This window comes from Pseudorca crassidens, chromosome 18, assembly GCF_039906515.1.
Source record: "Pseudorca crassidens isolate mPseCra1 chromosome 18, mPseCra1.hap1, whole genome shotgun sequence".
In the NCBI taxonomy this organism is placed as follows: domain Eukaryota; kingdom Metazoa; phylum Chordata; class Mammalia; order Artiodactyla; family Delphinidae; genus Pseudorca; species Pseudorca crassidens.
Genome location: NC_090313.1, coordinates 6,990,250 through 6,994,039, shown reverse-complemented (window position 1 = coordinate 6,994,039; position 3,790 = coordinate 6,990,250).

Below are 3,790 nucleotides of genomic sequence, written 5' to 3'. Positions count from 1 at the left end.
AAACCTTTAATTTGTAAAAAAATGCAATATCTGTGAAGCGCAATAAAATGAGATATGCCTGTATTACAGATTGCCAATGGTTCAAAGCTTTACTTTATCTTCTTAAAGAGACAGTATATCATATGCGGTGGAAAGACCAGTAAATGGTGGATCAAAAGAATTTCAACTACCTGATTTAGCCACGGCTTTGTCACAATCATAATGTATAAGCTTCTATTACCCACTGGGACGCCCTGGTGCTCACTTTCCACGTGTAAAAGAGTGACTGAACCCAATGAACACCAAGACCTTTTTAGCTCATGGACTTTGCACTTCAGTTTATTGCTTACAGTTCTTGGATTGTCTGAATTATGGTGCAAAAGTTTCACTCTCAGGGAAACTATTTACAATGCCTTGACTAATGTAGTCCTTTAACAGAAAATCGGATTGGGATTATTTTAGAATACACTGCATAGCACTGTAAAAATGAAACAAATTTCTAACAGTTTCCCTTAGTAAGTAAAAACCCATATTTACCTTTTAGTTCATCTCACTTAATGTAGACTGTGAAGGTCTAGTGAACAATTTCCAAGTTTTCTTACTTATTATTTATTTTATCAGCTTTGAGAATAAATGTCTCCTCCAAGGCTATACACATTACATGGGCAACAAAGATCAACCTAAAACATTAACGTCATTTACAGTACACACAAAAAAATAGTATACCCCACTCCATATCATCAGCTCTCATAAAATATGGTTTTTCCTACATATATTTTCCATATGCCATCTTCACTCAATTAAAAAAAAAATTCCTGAAGCATTAGCATGAGTTGCTATTTATGCCAGTCAATAATCCCCATCATCTGCAAAAAATATGTTTGTATCCTTTCGACACCCTTTAGAGATGAAAGGAAGGAATTTGTGCGCTAAAATGGCTTCATGTGCCCAAATCATGCAAATGCAAATTCTCTCAGCCATTTCCTAAGATTTGCAGATGTGTAAATTGCTTGTCTTTTTTTTTAAGAGTAGGTATACAACGGTATGAATCTCAAATCAGCTTTTGTCCCACCTCATAGTTCTGAAATGTTCTTCAAATGATGAGGACTGATTTATTATTGTGGCATTGTGAAATTCTGAATGGGGTCTAATCTTCCATTTTAATCTTTTATGAAGCGACTGGGTAAAAAAAAAAAATTACAAATGCGAAAGATGTGTGTCAGTGTATGTATGCACACATGTTTACACACATCTGTATATATGACACACTAATGGGGATCAGACCTCAGACAGCACAAGAGTGGCTTGAAAAAAAACCTTAGGATTTGGCACTGAATAGGATAAAGACTGTGTTTAATAAAACCTGGACAATAATTGCAGGGTTCTACAAATTATCCAGTACATAGAATACACTTAATAAAGTGTTTTCTTATCATATAATCCTGGGAACACTCTCTCGGTGAGCAAACAGAATAAAGAAGTAATGTTTTAAGTTGTTGGATTCCTTACATCTATTTTGTTGAATTTATTTACTTTGTATACAATATATATATAACTACTTCACCCATCTGAGGGGAAATCGTCTTTTCAAGACAGCAGAGAAGCACTGAATTCTATGGAAGAAATGGTATTTCAAAAGATATCCACGTCTTACAAGCAATTCCTTTTCCCCAGTGATTCATGGTGGCCCTTTAAATCACACTGGAGTTTCCTTAACAAATATATAATAAGGAACGCTGTGGGGTTTAAAAGTCACTCCAACGGAAAAACACGTATTAGCATAGTTCTTGAGTAAAAGCATGATAACCTGTGCATATTGGTGATCAATACAGTGGGCTATTATATGGATAAAGTCTGACTTCCCAAGAGCCACCCTGCCTGGGCAAAGGTAACTCCTCTGTCTTTTCCAAAAAGGAAAAATCAAAGTACAATGGAATTTCCCTTTCTGGATTTTCTGAGTAAGTCTTTCTTTGTTTTCTCCAAAATAGCCATTCACACAGTTCGGTAACTGTCTAGGACATGAATAAAATCCACAGAGCTGATTAGAGCGCTGCAAGTAGCCATTTGTAACTTCAAACAAGAGTTTGGAAGAACCTAGGACAGCGGTGTCATGCCTAATGGCTGGTATGGTGACAGTTCTCTCTCTGGCCTCGAGTACACCTGCGCTCCCGAGTTCTGAGGGATTCCTTATGTGTCCCCACCGTGCCCGTTGGCTGGGGATTAGCAAGCAAGGAAAAGGCCTGAGGTTCACTGTCCTTTCTCCAAATGGCTTCCCTCTGTTGCTCTGAGAAACAGGGCGTGATCTTATGAACAGATGCCTCTGAGGCAAACCTCAAGGGAGTGAGCCCTCAGAACTGGGGGAGGTTGGAGAAGATGATGGGCAGAGAGAAGGAAGTAGAGGGAGGCAGGAGAAGGAAGGCAGACAGTCCAGTGGGACACTGGATATACTCCCTGCACCTTTTTGATAGTGGTTCTTGGGCAGCTTCTGCTATATACAGGGTTTGAACTGGGATCACTTTATGATATGGTGGGGAATATAATTCTCTAGCCCTCCTTGAATGTACATAAGAAATACAGGCATACCTTGTTTTATTGCACCTTGCTTAATTTCACTTCACAGATATTACAGCATTTTTAAAAAATTGAAGGTTTGTGGCTACTCTGCTTCAAGCAAGTCTATTGGTGTCATTTTTCCAATGGCATTTGCTCACTTTGTAGTTCTGTGTCCTATTTTGGTGATTCCGGAAATATTTCAAACATTTTCAATATCATTATTTTTTATGGTGATCTGTGATAAGTGATCTTCGACATTACTACTATGACTTACTGAAGGCTCAGATGATCGTTAGCATAGTTTAGCAATAAAGTATTTTTCAATTAAGGAATGTAATAGACATTAGACATAATGCTATTGAACACTTAACAGAGTACAGTATAGTGAAAACATAACATTTATGTGCCCTGGGAAATCAAAACATTTGTGTGACTGGCTTTATTGCAATATTCACTTTATTGAGGTGGTCTGGAACCAAATCTGCAATACCTCAGTGGTATGCCTGTGTCAGTAATAAACTGCGTAACCTAAACCCAACTTTTTTCTCATTTTATTTGTTGATATCTGCAACACCACTCTATGTCTACCTCATAGAAGGTACTCACTTCATCCTACTTTGAAAAGTTTGAGTTTAAACTGGAACTATACCATTGTTAAAAAAAGAAAATAAGTCCAAAATGGAGTCACTTGTGCTAAGACCCATGTCAGCAAACCAAGACTTCGTACCTAAACTGATTGCAGTTTCAGCCTCTTCCAGGAATGTAACCTTCAACCAGTTAATCTGGAATTACCTGGTCAGCACTAGCAAGATAATCTGCCTGATAGACCCCTGCCTTCCCCAAAGGAAGGTGACCTTGCCTAAAATAACCCACTCTTTGCAAGAGTAACTTCCTTGCCTCACCTCCTTCTGCCTATAAAAGTCTTCCATTTTGTACAGATCTCTGGAGCTACTTTCTGTTTGCTAATGGGATGCTGCCTAATTCATGAATCATTCAATAAAGGCAAGTAGATCTTCAAATCTGCCCAGTTTAATTTTGTTTTTTAGCACCACTTTTCCTAGTGGTGCCATTGGTGATGATCATCTCATCAGTTCTGTGTTAAATATTCAATAATAAAATAACCAATATTATTCCAGTGACATACATTTTAGCTTTAAGAATACTGTGAACACAACCTATTGCAAACACAAACAAAAAAACAAAACTTTAATTTGGAGTCTCTCTTCAAATTCAGCAGGAATTTGACAAACATTTCATG